The sequence below is a fragment of the Ambystoma mexicanum genome, chromosome 13 (assembly GCF_040938575.1).
Source record: "Ambystoma mexicanum isolate Mex_15411 chromosome 13, UKY_AmexF1_1, whole genome shotgun sequence".
Taxonomy (NCBI): Eukaryota; Metazoa; Chordata; class Amphibia; order Caudata; family Ambystomatidae; genus Ambystoma; species Ambystoma mexicanum.
The window spans coordinates 634,993,371-635,020,418 of record NC_090938.1 but is presented as its reverse complement, the minus strand read 5'-3'; positions in this window follow the sequence as shown (position 1 = coordinate 635,020,418).

The following is a 27,048-nucleotide window of genomic DNA, read 5'->3' as shown; positions in this document are numbered from 1 at the left end:
TTCATGGAAGCAACGGCACCGTTAGCAACGGTGCTGGTGCTTCCATGTCCCCACTCCCATAGAGTCCTGAATTTCCAGGCCGCCAGAGTTGTAATCTCCTGGTGGCACTGGGAAGTCAGGCGGTGGTAAATATTTACGGTTCCGGCGGTAACCCGGCAATAGCACCGGCAGGGTTAACGCCGGACCCGTAATGAGGCACAATATCTCACTTTCTATAGGAGATCACGATCTATCACTACCTTTGCTTTAATCTTGACAGACATCTGTAAACATTCTGGGACGGGACATTATGAGCAGACTGAACATGACCATCTCATTCACAGACAAGGGAATAGTGTGTTCCACACCAGCCGTACACATGCTCAATGTAAGACAGATTGTTCAAGGTTATTGTGGACGCTAGGTACAGAGGGGGGTGCCCGTGGACCCAGAAACGTTCCAGTATGGAATTGACATTGCCATTGCATGACTTCCAGGAATTGCAGGGAAGATGGGCAAGTTCCAAATGAGAACCTCTTCAGGCCAGAGCTACCAATGGACATGCCCAAGGGAACACTAGTGCCAATAGAAATAGAGGCAGTGGTTGCAAGAGAAGATTGGATTGCAGTACATGGAATGGGTGACACAGGACAGGCATGGAGAGCAGTGAACACAGTGGCAGAGGGATGCAGGTTGACAACAGTGACAGGCAAAGAAGACAAAGAGCTTTTCATGGAAGAGAGGCTAGAAATAGAGATGGTGTTCAAAATGAGGGTGACCTATTAGTTACAATTCCACTAAAGAGAAGTGCCACAGAGAATGGCAATGGTGCTGGAGGCGCCACTCCCATTCTGGGAGGAGGACATGGCCAAGGTACCCAGCACTCTATGGACTACAAGTCCCTATGACGTGGGTTGCATAAAGAGCATAGGGGGAGTGAAGATCAAGCTAAAGCCAGGAGCACTTTTACCAAGAGTAAAGCAGTATCCCCTAACGAAAGAGGCACTTGAGGGCTTTCATGAGACAATCACAGCCCTGATTGAGAGAGGCATTCTTGTACCATCAGAATCCCCATGTAACGCCGTGGTGTACCCAGTGCACAAGGCAAATGGAGGGTCATGGTGTTTCATACAGGATTTAAGTCCTCTTAACCATCTTGTAGAAGCAGAGTATCCTCTAGTTGCAAATCCAATGACAATTTTGTGCAGCATTGAGGCAGAAATTGCCTGCTTTACAGTGATTGATTTGAAGAAGGCGTTCTTCTCAGTGCCCCTACAACCAGACTCACAAGACTTGACCAGCTTTATTTATAGAAACCAGAAGTGGAAACACACTTGTTTACCACAAGGGTAATGCGTGTCACCATCCATCTTCAACAGAGTGATACAGATGGACTTGAGCAACATACAGATGGAAAGCACAGTTTTGCAATATGTAGATGACATTTTGATCTGCAGCATGACAGAAGATCAGTGTAGGAAGGACTCAGTACACATGCTGACAGTGTTAGCTGACATGGGATACAAGGTGGACAAAGCCAAGCTACAGTACTGTCAGAAGGAAGTGTTAATACATTGATTGGACAGACAATATCCCAAAATGACCGACAGATAACCTCAGAGAGAGCAAAGACAATACACAAGACACCTAAGCCCACAACTTTTAGGGAAATGCAACAGTTCTTAGGGTTGTGTAACTACTGCAGAGCATGGGTCTTTGACTACAACACATACACAAGGCCATTATTGGGCGCAGTAAAGGAAGCACAGAAAGGAAACAAGACACTGATATGGACCTCAGAGATGACTGAGGAATTCAAGAAACTGAAAGAAGCAATAAGCACAGCACCAGTGGTAGGTATCCCAGACTATAAAAACGAATTGTTCCTGTTTTCCCACAGTGACAGTACAGTGATGAAGGCAGTACTGACACAAAAGACAAGCATGGACCACAAGCCAATGGCCTACTACAGTGGGCAACTCGACCCAGTAATGAGAGGACACTATCATTGCAAACAAGCTTTGGCAGCTGCCGCATTCGACATGGAGAAGTCAGCAGCGATAACCATGGGGTGCACGACCACTGTTTTCATGGAGCACGCCCTCTTGCAATACTGCAGAAGCCAAAGAGCACTCTGACTACACAAAGAGCATCAGGATACGAGGTGATGCTATCCAATGTAGCTCTGAAAATAGTGCGATGCAGGATTGTCAACCCAGCAACATTTCTAGCAGATGTTCTACAAACAGGACACTATGCACATGACTGTACAGCAAACATAGAGATGTTCAATGGCACTCGCAAGGTAGATGAGGATGCACTTTAGGGGGGAGATGTTCTCTACATTGGCGGATCATCAACGATTGACCAGGCAGATGGGGTCAGGCTTACTGGGATTGCAGTGGTAAGGTTTAAGGAGGACGAGACAAGTGAAGTGGTAGCAAGTGCACACCTACCATCCCATTATTCAGCACAAGCAGCAGAACTAGTGGCCTTAATAGTAGCACTGGAAAAAAGCATTGAGAAGGAGTGGACAATTTATTCCGACTCAGCCTATGTGACATCCACACTACACTCTGGACTGGCATGATGGCTCAGGAGAGGGTTCCGAAGGGCATACGGGCTCCAGTACAACATGGGCTCTTACTGGGCAGACTGATTGAAGTCATTGCTTATCCAACACAGGTAGCAATGGTGAAGTGCCAAGCACACATAAAAGGGAAGATCCTATCTCAAAGGGAAATGAAGCAGCAGATTTTGAGGGCAAGTGCGCAACATATTTTGGAGAGCAGTGGGAGCTAGGAAGAGCCTCAAATGCGAGAGAGTGCACCAGGAATACGGTACTCAAGGAGGGGTACAGTGTGCTGCCAGAAGCGCAGATCATGGAGTTGCAGGGAGCTGCACCCAAGGAAGCGAGGGAGCTGTGGGTAAGGAAATGGTATTTAATGCCTCCAACCGGTAATTGTGGTAATGCCACTGGCATTATTGAACACAGCATTGACACAATTGCACTATACAACACACATAGGGAAGGAGGTCATTGCTACACGCATTGTAGAAACATGGTTCTGTCCCAATTTGACTGAACACGTGGCTGAATTTTGTTAGCAACTGTTTGACTTACCAGCAGTTTACAGCAGGGCATACATTGAGAGTGGTGAGAGGAGCCATACTGAAACCAGTAGGCCCATTCCAGCATGTGTATGTGGATTATGTCAATATGATCCAGGTCTGTTAAGGGTACCGCTACATGATAGTGGTATGTGCCCCTTTTCCAGGTGGATTGAGTATGGGCCCTGTTCACATGCTGATGTCCTTAGAGTGGCCAAGTTCCTAGTAAGGGAAGTCTTTCCAAGATGGGGCGTGTGTGAGGTCCTGCGGTCTGACAATTGGCCTCACTTCACCAACGAAGTGTTTCAGCACATGACAGCACTGTTGGTAATCCAACATAAGTTCGCCTGTGCACACCACCCACAAGCAAATGGGATGTGTAAATGCCTGAAAGGCCTCATGCAAGAGTGCATAGCCAAGACACAGCAGAGTACCAAAAAGAATTGGCTGCACTGTTTACCTATTGCACTGTTTGCATTGTGCAATAAGCTTGGGTCTGACCACCATTTAACACCCCATGACGCGGTGAGTGGATGGCGCATGCACCTTCCCCTAGCTCCTGCCACAAGAGCACTGAAGGATTGTGAGAATAGTACAGATGTGTTAGGTCAGGAAATTAATGAATATATTACTTCTTTGGTGGCTAGTGCTTCTTTTATCCCTCACCAGATACAGTGACACCAGGGGTGGGGGGCCCAGAAGACAGCGAAGAGAGCAACTGCAACAGCGCACCACAAGACTCTGAATTCAAAAACCCTGTGAGGGTCAGGGACATCGTCCTCCTCAGGAATTTCATGCAGTGCTGGAATGCGCCCAGGTTCACCAGCCCACATATTGTGGAGCAAGTGGCAGACCATGCTGTCAAACTAGAGGGTAAGACAGTCTGGAACCATTTGGCGGACATCAAGCCCTACAAAGCAGCAGCCTCACCTGGCAACAAGGTTGCCGTGACCAACAGGGCCAACGTTCAGCACCTGGAAGAGCTAAAATCGCGTTCTGAACTTACACAACTGAGAGAAGGACATCCAATGAACATGCGCTCCCGAGAAGCAGAAGTAGACACTGGAATTCTTGCGGAAATAGATTAGGGTACACTGCCTGTTTGTTATTTTTCCTTTTTCACACACAACCAGCGAGAAAGCCGGCATAACTGTTAATGTTGTTTAAATTCATGTTGCCCTCTATCGTCACACCGAGACATTCTCCAACCAGTTTGTCCACGCTGTAAAAAGACCCAGCAGCGTCCAAGCCTGATCCCCCAGAGTGTACTATCTTGCCTTTGTAGAGTATTCGGTCCAAACCTACCCCCAGTTCGAGCATGGTGATCCCCCAGTCCTTGTCACTCTAAGAGACCCATCAGTAAGGAAACTATGGGAAGAAGTGTTTGCCTTTGCCATCAGTGATTATTTGGTCCGCAGGGTTTAAGAGTGTTTACAATACTAACAAAATAACTATTTTCTTCATGCATTTCAGGCAGGCAACTATATCTTCAGGCTGGAAGGATCAAGCAGCGGAAGTGAAAATGAGGGAAACAATAAAGTATATTATTATTATGTCATTCCTGTTATTTCCAAGTGGGTTGATGGGATTCGTATTTTGGTGAATTTACATTACTGCTAACACTACCGCTGTATCCTCTACTAACATTTCTTCAACCTGAGAAGGTGGAAGAACCATCTCAGGTGGACAGGAGAACACTGTTGATAAGGTAAGGAGAGGTAAGCGAAGTGTTGACACACACATGAAAGGGGTTGACATGTATCTCACTGACACTGTTCGAGTGTCTAATAGCAAATGGTACAAACACATGACAAAAGTAGGTAAGGAAACCACAGGGGAGAGCTGTTATGTCTGCTCCTTAAAACCCCATGCAATGATTGCCTCCAGAAGGTTCATAGCAACTGAAATACCTACAGCAAGAGCACAATGCCTAATGTATCTCTCGATGGTACAAACTCGAGAAAGATTACAAAGGAAGGCAGCCACTTTGAGATGGATGTCCAAAGTAACATTCCCGAATGAATATAGTTGCATAAAGACATTAGACATGATGAACAATTATTGGCAGCTAGAGGAAGCTATAAATTCCATAACTGAGGGACCTGACAAGGGAGAAACAAAGACTATCACCCTGAAGGAACTACCATGTCCTTGGATAAGAGTGAATGAGACAGGAGGAGTGCCTGGTTGTAGGGAAAGACCACAAATACTAGTGTATGACCAAGTATACACTAAGGATGGATGGCAGGATGGAGTGGTGGGAAGCAAGGCACTGACACTTGCACAATCACCAGTGAACAAGGTGCAGGAAGAGAATGACAAGTGCCTGAAGAAATGGGATGCAATTGCAAAACTACTGACATGGGTGGACCATGAAGCTGGACCGATGCCGATGATGCCACTGAAGACACCAGTACTGGGTTACCAGAACAATGGGGAAGTTGAAGTTGGCAATAATGTTGAGTGCAAAAACATTGAACAACACGCAGCCATGAAAGCAGGAATGGCAGTACTGATGGACCACTATTGGACTTGCGGATCAAAAGCATACGAGAAGCTGCCACCTGACTGGAGAGGAGTTTTCTCATTGGTACACATCAACATGCCTTTGTTGGTTGTACCAAGGAAGGACGTGGAGCTTGACGAGTTCCCGAAGATGGATTATAACAAAAGAAGGAAGTGGTGGATCAAAGTGGCACCAACAGCCAGGGCAGTGAAAGCAGAGAAGCCAGTAGGATTGAGCAGAGTAAAGAGAAGAGGAAATTACTTCTCTGGAGCATCAAAAGCAGCACTAGAGGAAATTCCAGAAGAACAGAGGCTGTTCAGCAGGACGCAAATGTTCTTTGCATCAATAATACCATCTGTACAGACGTACACAAACGCAAAGTGTTTACAAATCACTTGCTGGGAGCTGATGGTGACGATCAATTCCACTGTAAATGGGTTCAACGTCATAAAGGAAGAGTTCAGAGCAATAAGGTTGGTGGAGCTCCAGAATAGGTATGTTCGGGATCTCCTCACGGCTATGGAAGGAGGAGTTTGTGCAAAGATAGGGAGTTCCTGTTGCACATTCATACCTGCCAACGACAAAGATAACAGAACCCTATCAGATGCAGTGGCACAACTGGCACAGATGCATGCCAAGATGGAAGATGAAGCAAGGGGTACAGGAAAAGACAAGAGCTGGATAGAGTACCTATGGTCCTGGATGCCATCATGGCTGTCAGATGGAATAAAGGTGATAATGCAAGCTCTTGTGTTGGCAGCAGCATCAATGTGTGGGAGCAAAATCTGCATGGCAAGTTGCAAGAAAACAGCGGAAGAAGCCATCGGAATGCATATCCTGATGAATGCAAACATAGGATGAATAAAGGATGAGATTGTGGCTGAAAGAGACAAGATAAGAGAAATAACTGCACAATGTGATCTGTTCCCAATTAGCTCCATGAAGTTGGACAACCCCTTTGATGCAAAGTACTATGAAGGGAACTGGGTTTGGTGTAACCCCGGAGGAGTGTGCTTCTACATGAACTGGTTGTTCGATGACCACACAAACTACTATGGCACCTCAGAGGAATAACGAAGATATGGCAGCCAAGAGCAAAAGGACTGTCATATAAGGAGTGTACAGTTCTATAGTTAGAGGACAGATACATATACATACTGTCATGGATTTTATTATTTTTGCCATTAGCCAAATGTAGCAACGCAGAATCCGCAAGAGACAAGAGATCCTGAGCACAGCTTGCAGATGCTTACGTGCAATTATCCCTATGGAACTGCAGGAGCACCTATGGGACCTGACACAGCCAAGTGTGACTAACGCATGGAAATGTAGTATAGCATGGACACGGTAGAAACCGCATTTTACGGTTTAGGAAAATCACAGCAGGCTCCAGGCCTCAGAGACGAGCTGAGCTGATTCAGGCTGCACAGAGAGCAAGACATGTGAGACAGGACCCTCAGCCAATGCCAACAGATACATATAACATTCCAATCCCCAGACAACAAAGGGACCAGCTGCAGAAAGGACTAATAAATCCTCATAATTCAGAGCTGAACAGCTGAAATTTGTGGTCTCTGAACACGTGACGCAGCCGAAGCAGTCAATGGACAGCGAGCAGTGGTGGGAAAGGAGCACTGGTCCCAGGCCGTCCGGCACAGACAGTGAAAACTATGCAATAATATGCAACAAGTGTTGCACCGATCAGGAGAGCACTCTCATGAGCTAAGGTGGTACACACAAGTTACAATGCAGACAAATAGTCACTCTTATTACCTTGAAGAGGTACACAGCGAGCTGAGAACCTTTGTGGATACCAGGTCTAGGAGGTCAGCTCTAGCCAATCACAGTTTAGTACCCTACGGGTAGGTATCAACGGGCAAGAACCAATGGTAAGCCCACCACACTGCACCACTTTTATGGTTAGTATCTTGGAGATGACCCATGCCAGCCACCTGACATGCGAGGGCCAGTAGAATAACATCTATAAGGTCCACAATAGATGGTAGAGTACTCAATACGCAATCCCGTGGCCAATAAGTTTCCTGGAGAAGGGCTCATCTTGTGACATCACTCTGACGTAATTGGATAGCAAAACCGGCCTGCGAGCAGAGGAAGAGGGAGATGTGCATGGATTTTCTCTGTTTCTTTGCTGATCCCTGTTGGTTTTGCCTGACATAAAGCACAGTTTGAACTTTCCGTTGACTGAGACCTCTGTGTATCCTGGTGGAGGGAGTTGGGCCCTACAAGTCCACAGACTTCCAGTGTCCCTCTGGCAGACCTGGGGGCCCTCCCCAACAGTTTCCTGAGAAATGGCTTCAGATTCTATTCAGAACACTCAGGCAGTGACCAAGAAGGAATTTTATGGGGGCCTGCTCTCCAAGATAAACAACAAGATGACCCCTTAGCACTGGGAGAAGAAAGGCTGATGGGTTATTTGCAGGCCAAAGTCAACAAAAGAAGCAGATGCCCAGATCACATGTTCCGATCAGAAATAAAACTTAATGTCCAAAGTGATTAAGTCAAAATATGTATATAATCTATTTTGGTATAGGGTTATATATAGAATAACATTTTATTGATTTTCTCAGGATCAATCAGTCGCACAGGAACAATTCAATTATCACTGTAAAGATTTGGACAGGGCCCATGTGCTGGTTTAACTTATCAAGATTCAACCTTTGGAACCCAAGCTACAACCAAAATATGTTTATAACTTTCCAGAAAATGTTACAATGTCGAGATGCGGGGAGCTAGTAGCTTTGGGAATCATGTAACTGTATATAACATTTGGTGACACTAACTGTTATGATTGTTGAGTAATTCACGAGAAACCGCTGCCTGAATGTGCAACCTTGTACATACATGATAATCATTTCATTATGTCTGCCATGAGTAGATGAATCTAAATATATATATACAATTTAGCGCTTATTTGTAAAATAAAAGGTTTTGTCATGTAGGATCTTTTGAGAAAAAACTGACCTGTAAAAATGTGAACCCATCCCAGTGGGTGTTTTGATAATTCCCTAATTTAAACCTCATAGCTCCAGGAGCGTATCCACAGAGAGAGGCTAGGCCTGGGAGGGCCGTAGGTGTCCAACCAAAATCGAGAACCCGAGGTGTTGAGAGAGGTGTCTGCAGTCTCGGCAGTCCAGGAGGAGCTGCTTGAGATTTTTCCAGTCTTTCTGCCATTGTTACATTGTGTCAGCAGGAGGAGCTTACACATTAAAAGTTCACTTCAAACTCAGAGGATTCACAGAGGTGTTCAGAGAGGTGTCTGCAGTCTCTGCAATCTCCGGTAGATGATCAGTGGAGGATTGACATATCTTCTACATATTCTCCCTCCTTCCCGAGTACAGTACCAACGGTTCTTCTTTTTTAAGTCTTGTTGGAAACTGTACGGGCTCAGAAGCCTAGTGAAACCAGGCCTGCCGAGTATAGAAGAGCAAATGTTTGACCTGGCCCGCTCCCTAACTTTGCCATTATCACCAAGAGAGGGGATGCTTGGATGTGAGCATACCAAGCTTGTTACAATTCCCTTACAGAGGAAAAAGGAAGGGGAGGCTTCCAAAGGGTCAAAACCTAAATCAGATTTCATACTTAGAAAGGCCACAAAGATTACTGACTTTCTTATTAAAGTTTCCCTGAAGCCTGACTCTGCTGAGTCTGTCCATCAGTTGCTGCTCACTGTTACCCACTCAATTACTGATGCAGAGATGCTCAAACTCACAGACACTCAACCTGAGCAGAGGGGAATTACTTTACCCCTTGATTGCTGATTCACTGCCCATATATTCTGATGATCAGGATGACTCAATTTCTTTGTACAGCTTAACCCATTGTCCACGTTCGGCACAACCTTCACCTCTTCACATTGAGAAATCGGTGTGGGACATGAACGGTAGTGCTGGGTGTGCCCTGGTGGCTCTAAACTATGTGTTATACCCACTTTTGCCTCTCTTTTTGAAAATATCAAAACAGAAGTCAAAACGCACACTTTTCTACTTGAGGCAGTTGGTAAGAAACTGGACAGCACTGCGCATGAGTCAGATTTGAAATCTTTACTACATCAAGAGTCAGATAATGTGACATCAGACCTCTCCCAGGCGATCTCGATGTTGCAGCAGGCCCCTGGTTCTTCACAGCGCTTTGGGGGGGGGGGTCAGGGTTGCTACTTGTTATATACATGAAGAGCCCATCATAATTCAAGACTCTCTGCCAACACAACTCGAGGAAACCCTCTCCCTCGCAATTGAATCTGGTCCAAAGGTAAAACAATCTGTGCAAATAACAGATCCCATGTGCAAACAAATTACGGCCAAACCTAAACATTTTACAATGCCAATGACTAAGAAGTCCATGAACGTTAAGCCCTCTAAGGCTGGCTGAAGATCTTCTAGAAAATTCCTGAGGAATCTGACTATGCATGAGCCTTTTGCACAGAAAAGTTTGACTGAATATCACCTTAACACACTTAAAAGACCACTTCCAGGCCAGATTAAGGCCAGAGCGGACCCAGTGGGTGACTATACCTCATTGTCTGACTCTGATGTGGGCCTACAATGGACCAAGCTGGACCTGGGCCAATGCATATTAATAAACCTTACTAAAGGCAAAACAAGTACCCCTTTTGGAATGCTCCTCTCTCACACGGTCAATGCATATTAAACCTCCTGGCCAAAATGCATTCACCTCTACAGCCAGGGTAGACAAATGCAGCAATCACTATCCTGGTCCACTTTCGCCACTGGTCTTCCTCTGACCAGCAAACAGACAGTTGCTGTTCAGACTGGCACCCAAGACCGTGCCCATTGTTCGGGGAGACAGTAAGGTTGGATGTGAATACTTTGCACACAGGTATGTGCATGAAAAGGGCTGCAATTGTGACCCAAACCACATTAGATGACTAATGGTCAGTTAAGGGCATTCCTGTCATGGGAACAATGGTTATTTAGTGTCTCAAGAAGTCATAAGTGGGAAAACATTGTGTGCAATCCAAATGGCCAAATGTGGTGATGGCCATTATTCTGACATTATCTATACTAAGGGTAACACCTCAAGGGCAGCACTGATTAATCATGATGTTTGTGCACATAAATTGTTGAACAAACCAATTAGAGCTTCCCCTGAATGCCCTTGCAAATCATGCTCTCCACCAGGGCCCACCAAGATGGCTTTGCCCTGGGGTGTCGGTATCTTGGGTGCAGGGGCCCAATCGAGACCTGGTTGACTCAGGTCCAGATTTGTCTACCAGTGGTTGAAAGAATGGTAAATACTTGAAAAGTACTTATTGATTCACCAAGGTGTTAGCAGGGGAGTCTGCATAGAAATACCGGGTCAGTGCCCACATCCAGGATCTTGAGGGGGCAATTGGTTCAGAGAATTCCCTGAGGGGAGATAATGACCCCAAGTATAGAAGTAAACCTAATGGGTCCAACAATGGCCCCTGTGCTCTAACGAAATTGGGCCGCGAGCCCGGTCCACATAGCTTTCTATTGGAATGTTGTGGATGGGACAATGAACCAAACATTTTGAATCAATCCTACTTTTTGGCAATATTTCACAAAGTGACAAACTTGGGGGCTATATTGACAAAAGACATTGGGGCTCATTCTGACCCCGCCTGTCTGGAAACAAGGGTGCCGCTAAGCTTACCGGCACCGTTGTTTCCGGACCAGCATATTACAGGTCTGCCTGCCGGGCACAGCAGCCACTGTAGGAATACCCGTTACGGAAGCACCGGCACCGTTAACAACGGTGCCGGTGCTTCCGTGCTATGGGACACCACAAGGATGGGGAACAACATTTTACCAGCACCTAGCTCCCGGTCAGCCAGGACTTGTAATGTCCCGGTGGCACTGGGAAGCTGGATGCTGGTAAATTTTACGAGTCCAGCGGCAACTCGCTAGTAGCACCGGCAGGGAACCTGCTTTTCAAAGGAAATCTGGCACTTGGGCCTGTATTCCTAATCCATTATTTAAGGATGTAATTGAAATGGACAGCTACCCGCCTTCATGGCGTACATCGTATATATTTCCAATTTTTAAAAAGCAGGGTCTACCATAGGACCCATGCTGTTATCTTCCAATAACCATATAGGACGCTGATAGCAACGTTTTGCGACCCTACTGCTACGACATTTGGAAGACTGAGCAGTGGTAGAATCCTGAAAGAACAGAAGACAAGGTCTGGTCCGGAACATATAATAAGGCCTATGTGGCATCGATAGTCTCAAGGTCTACGTTCGACTTAGTTAACAGGAACCATTTGTGGAATAAACTACTCGACTGGGGTATTCCCCCAGAATTACTTGGGTTGAAAGTAGGGTTGCATGAGCAAACCAAGGTCCAAGTCAGATTGAATCAAAAAGGTTCTCTATCAAGGGCTATTGACACTCGTACAGGATTGAGGCAGGGATGCATTTTGGACCTCCTGCCTCTTTAATCTGTACGTGTCGGATGTAGAGGAATGTCTTAAGGGTAGATCATTGGCTTCTCCGAAAATAGATGGAAATCACATTACTTATCTTTCGTACGCTTGTGATTTCTTACTCTTTGTTTTAACACCCATAGGTCTGTAGAGACTAATCAAAGCTTTTGCTGAGTATGCAGATGTAAACTCCCTAAAAACAAATGTTGGTAAAACTAAGATCCTGACCATTGGTGGGCATAACAGTGGGAAATGATTTACATGGTGTCTGGATTCGGAGAGCTTAGAGACCGTAGAGAGGATTATTTATTTGGTGGTTCCCATCCTAGGTAAACAATGCAAAAGGCAGCACTTTGATTGGTTAATGCATAAGGCCACAGTTATGGCATTGCAGATGATAAGAATAAAAAACAAGTACTGCAGGCATTCCCTAAATTTCTTGGTCAAATTTGATGAAGACAAGGTTGTTCCCAAGCTTATTTACGGTATCTAAGTCATACGACCTTGGGCTTTGTACACCTTGCACAAAATAGGAAGCTACATTTGGCATACAGTGTGAAAAATCCCTAATGCTGTGCACATGGCTGCTGTTAGATTTAAGATGGGATTTACCTCATTGGAATATAGAGCCAAATGGAAATACTTGCAGCTCTTATATGGAATCCTAAATCCTCCACTGGGTTCTTTATATATTGATCTTGCAGCAGCCGTGTGTAACGGGCAGGATTCTGTATTGAATGCGTTTGTGGGATATTGCGGAAATGCTTTGTCAGGAATTGGATGATCTGCAGAAGATTTACAGTTCAATCCAAGCAGAGTGAAAATAGTCCTGCAACAATTGGATCAGATTGAAACCTTAGATGTCTGCCATGTTTTTAAGTCTTTGGGATGTTTGCAGTTTGAACGCAAACGACTATGGGCCCGATTCACAGAAGCGTTTTATAATGGTGAAATCCCATATAAAAACGCTCTGTAAATCAGGCCTATGTGTTTTGGCATTTCATCTCAATCTCCTCCCATGTCCTTTAGCAAGCTTGGAATTTTGTAGATTTCGATGGAATCTATATTTGACAAGTGAAATTATTACGCAACGCAATCCCCACCTGACCGGTATAGGTCACTGTAGATTTTGTAACAACCCTGATGAGTTGGTGTCCCTGAAACATATTATTATATATTGTCCAAATGTGTCTTCTAGACGATCAACAATTGTCCAAAAGTTTGTGCCCTCTCAGTCATTTGTGGAAAGTGAATATCTGTGGCAGATATGCCTGGTGGGGAAATCTACTTCCTTAGCCTTAGCGGTTGTTCGATTTCTAAGGACATTAAACTTAGATGGTTGAAAAGGAATTAAATGTACTGCATCGAAAAAAAGTAATTAATCTGTATATTACATATTGTTATTTGTATTCTTGATATTGTAACTTGTATTTTATACATTGTAATTGTGTTGATTAAGTGAAAGTTGTCATATAATGACATTGGGCTTTCATGGTTTATGTTCTCACTGTTTTTACATAATTCTTTTAATGTTTGTAATTTAATTATATTGTTAAGGTTGAAAGTTATCAACCATAATACAATAAAATAAAATAAGCTGGGACCTCCTAATTTTTATAATTTGGGGGTGTGGCATAGATGTTAAAGGTTGTTGCACAATGGGAAGAAGGGGAGAGCTGCTTAAAATCATCTGGGTGGAAATACTGAGAAATTGCTGCAGAAGTCATACTGGATATGTTTTAATGAATACCTTCTTCATAATAAGTGGGTGCGTGTGTGACAATTCAACTTCCGGCGCACCAGTGGTCCAGTGATGAATATCGGTTTCTAAACCAAAAATCAGCCCCACACCTCTAGTACACCAGAAGGTATGCGAACAGATTGGAAACACAAGCAAATGATAAACCTTCTGGTTAAATTTTGGTAACGTGGACGGAACAGCAGGCTTATCTCTGAAAGGCTGTGAATCGTTGTTTATTTGCAACACAACGAAAATACAATTATTACCCAATATCTACTTTATTATTATCACAACAGACAGGTCTAGCACACTACTAAATACAACTCACCCTGTCAAGGAATGCAGAAGACGAACAGTTTCAAAGAAGGAAAAGAGCTGCACTCTACATACTGACAGGAGGGTAGTTGGTATAGTAATTAATTGCAATAGATCAAGGATACTTGGTTTCAATACAAATGGAGCAATGGGTCCTATAATGTCAATAGGGTACTTTGGAGAAGGGCCAGAGGGACAGAACCACAATGTACCTTGTGCTGTAGGAAACCTTGGTGCCCGAATGGGTCGAGTTGGTTTCAGGGTGCTTTGTAGCTTCAGCGACAGAGTTCAAGATGGGAAAAAGCTGCGGGTATCAGGCGGCAGGCAGTTCGGTGAGCGAAGTTGGAGGGACGGCTGCAGATTGACCTACATCGTGGCTCAGGGCCAGGAATCATCTCAGTGTTGGTGAGCGGTTCTGAAGCACTGGTCGAGACTCCTTGGGTGGTTTTAGCGATTGCGGCGTAACAACAGTCATTAGTGCACTCGGTTGCATCTCAACTGGGTCGAAAACATTCTTTAAGGCAGATGTCGGTAGATGCTTGTTGATGCACTCCTCCTAGCTTCTTCACTGGGCTTGTGTCATCCTTTAAGGCAGACATCCCAAAGCTGAGGGCAGTGTTGCAGGCAGCTGCCTTGTTTTTGGTTTGGTTCAGAGACCCTCTGGCACTTCCCACCTAGGAAGCTTGCTGCAGAGCCTAGCAGGGCACGTTGTGTGCTGGATACCGGTTCCGGAGCTGCTGGAGGTTCCTCTGGATTTGGTATCTTCTTCTGTTCCCTGGGAGATGTTTAGCGGAGGGATCTTGATTCCCTCTTGGAGGTTCTGGTATTCCCTCACTGGCAGAAGATGTAAGGCAGACTATGCCTTCAGCCAGGGTCCAATGATGAGTTCTTTCTTCTGTTTCTAGTGAAGTGTTCAGATGATCATCCAAAAAAGGGGGTCAGCCCTCTTTTAAAGCCAAATGGACTACAGGGATTGGTGTAGTCTTAGCCTACCATAATGAACCAATCCTGGTTCCCCACCAACAATATCCTGTATGCGTGAGCTCATAACCAGAGTGCTTTGCAACAGAAAAAGTAAAGGGGTGAAAACATGTAATACTAAGTCCCCCAACTTCCTGTCTGTTTTGAATCAAAGCGTCCCTCTGGTTAATGTAGCTCTCTGTGGTTCCTGATTAAAGTGGCAGGTGCCCTTTGAAGCTGTGGCGAGACCAGTCTATCTGGCTCAGTCAAATCGCATAGTCGTACCTTCTGAATGGGGTGCCCCTGCGGGATGACTACTGAAAACACTCAGTCCCAGACATGACATTTCACTGGCAATCGATACTGTGGGCGGGAGCTGGCTTCAGGTTGATACAGTGCATATGAAAGGGTGTTAGGGTTTCCTGTCTCCTTTGTTAACCTCTGCAGCGAAGCCCCATGTAGGCCTGTTTCAATTAAACTCTGATTAGTATGTAAATACTGCCACCTACTACATGTCCAAGAAAAGGACAGGGAGGATCCATGGAGCCTTTGTTTCTTAATTAGGCTGGTCATGGCAGGGGTAAGGTTTGAGCCTCCCCTTCTGGAGATGCATCAATCACTCCACCTGTCAGAACCCAACTAAATATGACAGGGGGGACTGCGCCTGAAGGTTGTGTTGTCCCAGAGTCAATCCGTATGTCGCACGGTGAGCTTAGGAAAATGTGTGCAGATTAGCTCCACACATTTTCCGGAGGTTGATCTACCATCATTAAATTTCATTTAAAATTTTTTAAAAAGCCCAGGCAATGCACACCCATTGTGTGGATGGTCGAATTCCTTAAAGTGGGGGCAAACTGAGTAGACCCTTAACATTTTAATAAAAAATTATGTAATTAATTCCCGTACAGCCAAATAACACAGGTTAATTCTGTAGAACTTCGACAATATTGCTTCCAGTGTGAATAAAAACAATAGCCTATAAAGTATGTGCTAAGCTTAATGTATTCTGAACATTTGTGAATGGGCAGAACACACTTCTTGGTCGCATAGTAATGGCTATAGCGTCTAGGCTAGTTATATGCTTTCATGGTTATTGAAGAGGGAAATCAGTGCTTGGAGTATAGATGTGACTGGCCCTAAAAGTGTTATACATTGGAGCCTGCAAATAATGATTAGTCATTTTGGAGTACTTTAGGAAACTATTTGGTACTAAATTGAATATTTCTATTGCAGAGATTATTGTGTACCTTGCCCAAGTTGCATTGTCAAGATCAAAGTTGATCTAAGGGGCCACCTAAACCATGAATTGGCTACCATTGAGATCATAGAAAAAATTAAAATGTTCCTTCGTAATAGGGCAGCTGGCACTGATGGGTTAGTCATTGAGCTTTACAGGTAATATTTGCAAGAATGTGCATCTAGGTTATTGCAGGTTTATCTGGAGGCTGCGTAATGCTGACACTTAACTCCCCTTCCACTCACAAAGTATCATTACATAATCAAACCGGATAAAGATGGGAAGAAATACATATAGTATAGGCCCGGGTACGTCTTTGTTAAATATTCTCGTCAAAACATTGGGTCATTGTTTGATCCATCTAATGGCACTTCCGGTCTGCCTTTTCTGTATAACTTCATCCTGGGACAGTCCACCCAAACTAACTAGCGGTATCACTTTGCTGTTGTAATTCTGTTGGAAGTTGAAAGGCGTTTGACTCTTTGGTCTCCCATGCTACCCCTGTGGTTTCCCTTGCTACCCCTAAAAAAAAAGGTTTTATTTTTTAATTTTGTAATTTTTTTACAAATTGAAGCTCCTGGGCTGTGGTCAATGCCATGTGGCGCTTTGTTTCTAGAGTGGCTGGCTTTCTTGTTCAGGCTTCTTAAAAAAGAGAGGGGGTTCCACAAGTGTAACACTTCGAGCAGTGACCCTAAAAAGGAAAGAATAGGAATAACAAATAATTAGCATTTAGCATAGAATAAGGATCCATTTCTGACTATGTATTTTGCTTTTCGCAAGTATAGCATTTTTTTTCTGCCGATACATTTGGTGATCCATTTTTTTTTATAACACATTTTATTGCATTTTGTTCAATAATACAAAAACATACAAAACATAACCATATAACTTTGCATACAAAAGGCAGAGTAGTACAATCTGATATGATCTGAATATAAGCGGACGTGGAGACACAGTTGTTGTGAGAAATAGGTGCAAAAAGGTCAGCAAATGACAGTTTACGTATTAGTCTTTTTCAAGCAGCCTCAAAAAGTGACGTCATCGTTCGTGGCCTTGGCAAAATTGCGCAACAAAGCTCGTTGTCCATTCTGGATCTGAGTTATAATGTCTGTTCTCATTTACCCCAGATTCTATCTGCTTTGCCCGGACAGCCTCTAGCTTGATAGACTCGGCGTTCCATTAGGATGATGGCGTCCACATCTGACATCCATTAGTCATATTTCGGGGTAACTTCTCAGCCCCACAATTGCGCAATGTTCCTTTTGGCAATTCCTGTTGCTGACGAGAGAAGAAGCTTTTCAAAGCGAGACATGTCTACTGCATCTTCAATACCCAAAAGGAGGAGTTTAGGGTCTGTTGGGATCGGACGGCACATTACTTTAGTGAGTCTTTCGCTACACTTATGCCAGAAGTGTTGTATACGTGTACATTGCCAGAGGATATGATAGAATGTCCCTTCTTCCTGTTTGCAAGGTAGGCATTTGGGGTCGGTCGTTTTACCCCAGTTATACAAAGCCATTCGGGGATAATATATCCTATGAAGAATCTTCAATTGAACGAGTCTGATTCTTGCGGAGATGGCAGAGTCGCTAGAATACATCAGAGTCGAGATCCAGTCTTCAGGTAATATTGGGCCCACATCGCATTCCCATTTCATCTTCAGGTTCAGCAGCTCTTTTGTGGCAAATGAGGAGATAGCGTTGTACATAGTAGACGTGACCTTGTTGTTCACGCTGTCTATGACTATATTCCTTTCCATAGGCATATATTCCGGCATGTTCGCCATTTGGGCCCTATGTATGGTGAGGGCATGTTGTAATTGTCAATAGTGGAAGTGTTCAGTGTCCGGGAGACCATATGTTGCCACAAGCTCGGGGAACTGTATCAACTGATCGTTCACGAATACCTGCTGAATGGTCAGTATGCCAGCTGTTACCCAGTTTGGCCATTTCGGTAGATTGCTGAGGCTCGAGAGGTGAGCATTTTTCCAGAAGGGTTGGACTGGGGCAATTTTGTTGTCCCATCCAGAGTGTTTGTGTACTTCCTTCCACACCAGAGCTGTATGCGCCACTATCGTGCGTTCAGGAGGGCGAGTCTGTTTACAGTAGAGGCTTTCAATCGGGGACATGCCGTGTCGTGCAGCTAATTCAGCTTTTATGTGGGGAATGGACGGGTCTCCGTGCAATATATCATTGACTGTCGCCATCTGTGTCGTCCAGTAGTAGATCTGGATGTTTGGAAGTCCTATTCTCCCCTCCCAGACTGAGCGTTGGAGAGTTTTGAGGGCAATCCTCGGGTGTTTCCCACCCCAAAGGAGTTTACGTGTTGTTCCATCTATTCTACGGAACTCTTCGGTGGGGACATGGAGAGGGGCGTTTTGAAGGATCTATAAGAACCGGGTTAGGGCCAGCATCTTAAATAGCGCTGCCATGCCTAGCAATGTCCGTGGCAGTGCTTGCCAGTGGGCTGCATCTTGCTCGTATCTCTTAGCTAGTGGATGCAAGTTTTGTTTTACATAGCTATCCAGCCCATTGGTGATTAGAATGCCTAGGTAGCGGAACTGAGTGGTTTCTACTTGATATGGGAAGCCCGATGCTGGTATGCAGTCTACCCCTTTTACCGGAAACAGGACAGATTTGGACCAGTTTACTCTGAGTCCACTGAAGATTCCAAAGTTAGTCAGTAGTTGCGTGACCACGGGGCAGGAGGTCGCTGGGTCGCCCAGACATACTAAGAGGTCATCCGCATAGAGGGATATCCTATCTTCCCAGTTCAGCCCCCATCTGAAGCCAGTCCACGTGGTGGTGTCCCGCAGAAGGACTGCCAGTGGTTCCATTATCAGTTCAAACACCATTGCCGAGGGCGGGCAACCTTGTCTGGTTCCTTTCCCTAATTGGATATTACGTGAGGGCCACCCATTTACTCTGACCTCCGCCGTTGGATTGTTGTAGAGGAGTTGCACCCATTTTGTGAACGGTTCCCCAAATTGCATCTTGCGCATTATTGCCCATAAGGCCTCCCAGTAAACTGAATCGAATGCTTTTTCGAAATCTATGGCCAACAATGCAAGTGATTGTTGCAAAGCAGGTGCTCTCTCCAGCGCCAGGTGCAGCCTGCGAATGTTCATTCTCGTGGACCTTTGAGGCATGAAGCCGCATTGGTCAGAATGGATCAGTGACGTAATGACCAATTGCAGCCTGTTGGCTACTATTTTGGCTAGTATTTTAGCTTCACTGTTTATTAGGGATATGGGTCGGTAGGAGGTGCATTCCTCCGGGGGTTTGCCCTTTTTGGGGATCACTACAATGGTGGCTTTACGGAGATCTGGTGGGAGTTCGCCCTTGGCCAGGGAGTGTTCGAACATGTTGAGCAAGTGCGTGGGTATATCTAGATGGTTCAGCTTTTTCCAGATGTCAAGTGGGAACCCATTGGGACCTGGGGTCTTGCCTGTTTGGAGTTGGGCAATGGCTGTTGATATTTCGTCAGCCGTAATTATGTTGTCTAGAGTGGTAGCTTGTTCTGTGGTAAGTGTTGGGAGGTCAATGTCATTCAGTATGGTGCTGACTGCAGCATTGGTGGGGGGTTTGTAAAGGTCCTCGTAGAATTCTGCAAAGCGCTCTGCAATCTCGGCGTCAGAGTAGACAAGATCTGTATTCAAGGTTCTGATGCACTTCACCTTCTGTTGGCCTTCGTCACGCTTTTCCAGCCACGCAAGCATTTTGCCTGCTTGTTCTCCTGTCTCGCACAGCCGTGCTTTCATAGCAATGTGTGCCTTTTTGGCACAGTCTAAGGCTAAATTGTGGAGCTTCTGCTGTGCCATTATAAGGGCTCTGTTTATCTCCGGGTTGTCTCTGGCAATGTGATCTCATTCCTTGGACGTGACTTCGCTTTCAGCTTTGGTGATTCTCTCGCATTGTACCTTATTTTTTGCCGAGGTCCATGAGATGATTTCACTACGTAAGACTGTTTTGTACGCTTCCCATAGTGTGTTGGGATCGTCAACCGAGCCTGCATTCAACTCAAAATAGTTGGAAGTAGCTGCCTCCATCTTTTCCTGAAGGTCCGGGAACCCCAAGTAGTAGGTGTTCAGCCTTCACAAGGGGGGCGGTCGTGGTCTTGCCGTTTCCAGTTCGAGTACCAGTGGGGAGTGGTCGGAGATCCCCCGCGGGAGGAAGAATGCGCTGGATATTTTATGAATATTTTGGCATGGTAAGAAGAAATAGTCTATTCTGGACATCGAGGTGTGTGCCCCAGAATGAAAAGAGTACTGTCGAACCTCAGCGTGCAGGTCTCTCCACGGGTCACACAGGCCCCGTGCTGACGCGAAGGAAGCCAATTTGGTGGTGGTGGCGGGATTCCTGGCTCTCAAGTACGTGCGATCGAGGATATTGTTCATGACTTCATTGAAGTCCCCTCCTAACACCCATGTGTCTGCTGGGTTTGCTGCCAGGATGGGGGTAATTTCGGTTAGCAGGTCATTAAGGAGAAGTGGCGGGGAGTACACTGCCATGAGTGCCAGGGTTTGGCTCTACAGCGTTGCTTGGATGTGTACATAGCGGCCTCCTCTATCTTGTAGCATGTGCGTGATCACAAGTGGAAGTCTTTTGTGGATCAGTATGAGCACCCCTCTCGCACCCATGGAGAATCCAGCGTGCACTGCTGTGCGGTAGTTTGATCTTTGGAGGAATTTGCACACATTTCCTGCAAGGTGCGTTTCGGACAGAAAGACTATATCCGGGGAGTGTCTATTTAGGTGTTGCAGTACCAGTCTTCTTTTGATGCTGGATCCCAGCCCATTCACGTTCCATGACAGGAGTTTGAGCCTTCTCTGGGCTGAATTAGTCTCAGGTGTCATTGGCTGTTTGGGGCGTAGATTTGCGCATGTGTTTCCTCGATTGTATACGCGGCAGTTGTACCGCGTTTGATCTGTACAGCGTACTCATCTTGCCCTTGGATGCTAAACATTGAAAACAGAAAAAAACGTCATGCTCAACTCCCCCCACCCCATACTCCACCCCCAACTGAAGCATCTGTCGACCCAATATGAACATTCAACGAATTAAAACTTTAACTTTTGATTCGTTGCCTTGATCGGGGGGCGGCTGTTCGTTCGGCCGCCAGCCTAGATATGCCTATTGGTTCGGTTTCCATTATGGCGCGTGAGCTCCGTTGCATTACTTGTGCAATGTTTCAGGCATCTTCACTGGCTGTTATAGTTCCTTATGCGTTTTCTTGGTGCTGATTCTCAATTTGTTGTTGCTGTTGCAAATCCATGTCGGGTGGTGCTCAGGATGTTGTCTATTGCGTTCTCTTCTCCCCCCCCATCAGGGTCCCAGTCTACATCTATGTGCCTCTCGGCCCAACTCCACGCTTCCTTGGGATCTGTAAAATGCACCAATGTCCCCTTGTGGTAAATCTTGAGCTGGGCCGGAAAGATCAGTCTGTATTTGACACCCAGTGAGTGGAGGCGCCTCTTGAGCGGATCGAATGATTGGCGTGCCTTTTGCACCTCCTTGGTAAAGTCAGGGAAGAAGGCGATTTTTGATCCATTATACGTGATTGTCCCTTTCGATCTCGCCAACTGCAGCACCGTATCCCTATCTCTATAGTTTAGAAATCTTGCGATAACTGTGCGCGGCGGTGCTCCCGGGGTGACCCTGCCAGTTGGAATGCGATGGGTCCGTTCGATGGAGAAAAATTTAGAGAAGGATTGCGCGTCGTATGTGTCCGCAAGCCATTCCTCGAGGAATAGTTCCATACAATTCCCCTCCGCCTTCTTGGGAAGGCCAAGTATGCAAACATTGTTTTGCCTGGATCTGCCTTCGCTATCGTCCACTCTAGCCTCGGTTTATCCCTCGTAGGCTGTCTTCGGTTTCCGAAATTCGTGCCTCCGCCTCCCCAGTGCGTGAGGTTAGTTTTTGCAGGTCATGCCTTAGTAGGGACACGTCCGCACCGATACTGTCCATCTTTTTTTCCATTGAAGTTCTGGAGCTGGCAATGGCACTCATTATATCTCTGAGGGAGATATCCTCTTCCACGCAGTCTAACTCAGATATTTGCAACCTCTCCGGGGAGCGAGTCACTGGCATGGTAGCGTATTGTTAAATTCTGCTCTGCGTAGAGGTCTTCCTGGGTTTATCCTTCCCCATTACCGGGTATCTGGGCGGAGCGAGAGGGGACAGCGGCGGGGCAAGAGGCTGGTAGTGCTGCTGGGCCAGGAATATTGTCGCCGAGTCCAGGCGTCGCGCGGGCAGAACACCCAGGGAACTGCGCCAGTTGTGATGTTGTTGGCCCAAGGACACTTTGTGATCAGTGCGCCCACCAGTCACTGGGACCCACCCGGGTCTGTTGTGTCGTGGTTCCTTTCACTGGGTGGGGCAGGGTCGGGGCAAGGTTGTTAGTCAGCCAGTGGGTTCTTCCAGTCCCGGGCCCCTGTTCGCTTCGTAGATCCAGGAGGAACCCCAGGGCTTCAGCAGGGCCATTCCAGTGAGCAAAAAAGGGGGGTGTCGGGGGGTCGACAGTGTCTTGAAGCTCGAGCCCCCACCCAATGCCGCCCCCCTCTCCTTACCGCACAGTTGTTCTCCGGAACGGAGCAGCAGGTGTCAGTGGCTGCAGGGCGTAGATGACTCCGCAGGCGCTCTACGCGATGAGGAGCACCCGCGCCGTTGCAGGCGGTGTATCAGGTAGTGGCCAACCGGATGAGCAGGCCTCGACGCGTCTCAGTGTGTGAAGGATGCCGCTGGGGTGGGTAAGCGGCGCACAAACGTGTCCCCTCTGTCGCAGAAGTCGGATCAGCGCCATATCACGCCTCGACTCGCAGAGAAGCCAGGGCACAGTTGGTCGTGCAGTGTCGCCTCAGGGGCGGGAGCGCTGGTACCACAACACGTGCGCCGGTTCGCACAGGGGGCCCGTCCATCGTGTTTACAGGCACCAGGAGGATCGGTGTCTCGCTGCCACAGGCGGTCCCCAGACACCAGGGCAGGCCTGTGTACACCTCACTGTGGCTCGCCTTCCGCTGCCGCGTCTCGATCTCTCCGTCCACTGCTTACATAGGTCTCATGGCGGCCATCTTGGGAGCGCTGCCTGGCGCGGGGGCCGCGGCCACAAAACTACAATTCTACAGGATCTTACAGCACCTCCGCCCTGGTTTTCGTCGGAGATCGAGGCAGCATATAGTCACACAGCTGTAGGAGAATTTTAACCCATCTGTGGTGGATAGATGCGCAGGATGGATGCAGAATTCGGCTGGTGGCACAGGAGCGATGGAGGTTTACGTCTCCATCGTTTGGCAGTTAGCCACGCCCCCGGCGATCCATTCTTGTATGAAATGTTTATCACATTACAGTGATATTGTAACCATATTTTTCATAGTGTACTTAGGAACAATGCTACGTGATACCACTTCCTTTGTCATCAAACGTTTGTGATCCATCGCTTCCCTTGATGCCACTTCAGGGTGGGGTCAAATTACATCACTTCCTGTGATGTCATCAGCGGTCAAGGGCCATGTGATTTCACTTCCACTACACCTGGCATTTTGGTGAAATGACGTCCCTGTTTGAATGGTCTCTTCTCAACTGGTGAGAGCGCAAACCGAGGGATAGTGCTCCAATGTGTTGCCAACCCCAATAATTCCCGACAGGGTGGGGTGCATTAATTCCCGACTGCTTCTCATTCCCCTTAATCCTGCCTTTGAGGTAGAGGGGTCCCCAGTGATCAACTGAATAACTGGGTTTGTGTGCTGGGGCAGAACAGTGTCTTCCCAAAGTAAGCTGAGTGGAGTCACTAATTTAAAAGTACATCTCCGCAGAAAGTGATCCCTGATAGAAAGTAGATTATGCATGCCACCTTGGTACCGAACACAGAGTACACCAACATAACATAACATCTGTACATGGCATCTCTGTACCCTTAGTACAATCCTGGTAAATAACAAGACATCACATCAGTGCACATGACAGTACACGAGGCTAACATCTACAGATCAGAATAATTGGGCAACTTAACTTTACGGACGCCCCCGCCCCCTCTCCCCCTCTCTCTCCTGGTCCCTGGCTAGAAGGGACGGGCGCTGGAGGGAGGCCAGTTGAGCAGAGACACCCACCTGCTCTTAGCATTCCGTCCTCCTGCAGCAACCTCTTGGCAGCTGCATGAAGAAGCACTCGAGGCTGGAGGACAGAGCGGGCTCTTTCAAGCCAAGGCGGAGCCCGGAGTGGACCGCGTGCTTTGTTGGAAGGCTCCGAAGATAGAATGCGAGCTGAGGTACCAAGGCAGGCAATTTGGGGCCGGTTGGAAAGGGTCAGGGCGGTGCAAATAACTTGTCCACCTGAGCCCGCCTGCGCTGAATTGGGTACTTTGTCGAGCACGCTATGCACGCAGGTGCACGATGACCATGAGTGTTCTGTGTATCGCCGCTTTCCATGCAGGCCCTCGCGACTGGCGACTCAACTTTGCTCTGTACATGTACTTGACGGTTTTTGGTACTTGGTTTGAGGCAGAGAATGGAGGCTGGTGCTTTACTTTTATTTTTTTCTGGAATGGCGTCTCATAATCTCGAGCCTCGTTAAAGCCCTAGTTCAGAACCGAAGGCCTGGACCACATGTTTGAAGGCAGTCTATTTACTCAAGGGGAACAGCAGCTGAAATGAGCTATGCATGTAAAATGGGTGTTCATAGGGGTGGTTGTGGAGTGGTAGGTGACAACCTAAAGCAGTCCACGCTCCATCCCTGTATCACCTTTAGTGCACTGTGTGGTGATGGCTTTAAGATGCCCAAGCCCTAGGAAACCGTGGTGGCACCACACACATTAGGTCTCCCATCTTTAACTAAACCAACCTCTCAGGACCTCAGTTCAGGGTTGAAAACAAAGGAAATGAGTGTGGTGGTGTCATTCTGAGCCCGGTTGGGGTTGCCATGCTTCTTTGTGGGATGGCAGGTGCTCTACTCACAGCGCCACCAATTTGAGTCATCTGTAAATTGCATCCATTGTCTGGCCCCAGTGCCTTCCCTCTGGCATCTTAGGCTTTGTTGGCACTTTCCCGTAGTAGCCGAGACAGCTGAGCTGGTGCAAAGATGGATGCCATGCAGAGGCGTAGCCAGGATTGTCTAACTAGTGGGGCCTGAAGCAGAGCCGTTCTTAGGGGGGGCTAGTCGGGCGGCCGCCCGGGGCGCCGCGCCCTCCCAGGGCAACATTAGCCCCTGCCATGCCAGCTCGGCAGAGTCTTTCAAGGGCTACCCCGAGCTGGCCTGGTGGGAGAAGGCACGGCAGGCAGGCTTTTGCTATTAAATGTGCCTGCGGCAGCGAGTGCATTTAATAACAATACAGTGCTGTTGTCAGCACCCTATTTTTATTAAATGCGCCCCTCCGCACCGGGCGCTTATAATGATAAAAGGGTGCCATTAGCCCCCCACCACGCCAGCTCGGGCGACTTTTTCAAGGGCTCCCCGAGCAGGCGTAGTGGCAGAAGGCATGGCAGGTGCCCCATTGTCATTAATTGCACCCGCGGCGGCGGAGCGCATATAATAACAATAGGGTTCTGATGCATCCTACTCATGTCATTACTTCCTCGCCCGAGCGAGGAGGTTAAAAAAAAAATGGCACATCCTGGCCCTGCCCCCTCCCCGCAGCGCATGGGGGGCTGCAGGAGGGGTGCCAATTTGCCCAAGGTGCGGCTGCCCCGAAGGCCGGGCCTGGCCTGAAGCTAATGTAGTTGGGCCCACTGCAGTGACATTAACATCTGAAAATGTGCCCACCCAGCGCGGCTGAGTGGGCATTTGCAGACTTTGGATGGGCCTTGCCCACTCAGGCCCTACCCTGTCTACACCTCTGATGCCATGCCTGGTGAATTGCTGTTTTGGTGCCTCCCTTACCTCTCCCTTGCTATCGGGCCAGTTGTGATATTTGTAGGTGTGATCAGGTGGCCCCTGGAGGCCTGGGCCAGGTGCTTAGAATGTCTCTACTGTTGAAGGTATCCTGCAACGCCGGTCCAGCTCTGAATGGCTCAGAGGTTCCGTTGCTGTAACAGGGATGCCCAAATGTCCTCCAAAGCCAATCAAGGAAGCAGGGTAGTCCAGGACTCCAGGCCTGATCTCACAACTTTGCCCCAGCACCAGTCAAGATCGTTGGAAGATGGAGAGCTGCGCGATGAGGCATGCCGTTTGCAGAGGCATAGCCAGGACTGGCTAGCGGGCCTGAAGCTAATGCAGTTGGGCCCACCGCAGTGACGTTAACATCTGTACATGCCCACACAGCGCTGCTGGATGGGCATTTTCAGATTTTGGGTGGGCCTTTTCCCACTCAGGCCCTACCCTGTCAACGCCTCTGGTCGTTGTATACAAGCCACGCCTCTTTGCTTATATAATTATTTCAACAGTGTTCACAGGAGCAAGGCTGGGAGGAAGTCAGAACTGTGACTCAATAACAGATCTGGATGCTCTACTTCTAACTTTCCTGCCTACTCCCCTTTCTACCCATAATTCTCCCTTCTCATTGGCTTCTCAAAGATCCTCCCTCTTATTCCCCCTGGCTTCCTCTCGCACTCTTCCTGGGGCACATCTACCCAAAGAGTCCAGTCACAGCGTTAATGGCTGGAGATCTTTGGAGGCCTATGACCATTGTCTTCGCTGTGTTTTCTTTATTTCTGTTCTCTGCTTTGTGTCGGCTAATTCTTCCATATGAAGGTTACGGGCGGGGTCATCACAGTAATAATGCATCCACATTTGCATACCATTTTATAAGGCAAGAAATTATTACCTATGCATTGACTGAACC